We start from the raw sequence: 213 nt of genomic DNA on the forward strand, positions 1-213 counted from the left end.
AGCCATCAGAGGGTCCGGGTGCTGGGGACAGAGCTCCATGGGGCCCGGGGATGCTCTCCCCAGCCTGGCTAGGGTTCGGTAGCTGGGATCGGGCCCGGGGCTTGAGCTCCGGCTAGCCGGCCCCGGGGTGCGTGAGCCCCCCATCCTGCAAGCCATCAGAGGGTCCGGGCGCTGGGGACGGGGCTCCACCCGGGCCCGGGGAGGCTCTCCCCG

This window comes from Lissotriton vulgaris, chromosome 2_1 (genome assembly GCF_964263255.1).
Source record: "Lissotriton vulgaris chromosome 2_1, aLisVul1.2, whole genome shotgun sequence".
NCBI classification, from domain to species: Eukaryota; Metazoa; Chordata; class Amphibia; order Caudata; family Salamandridae; genus Lissotriton; species Lissotriton vulgaris.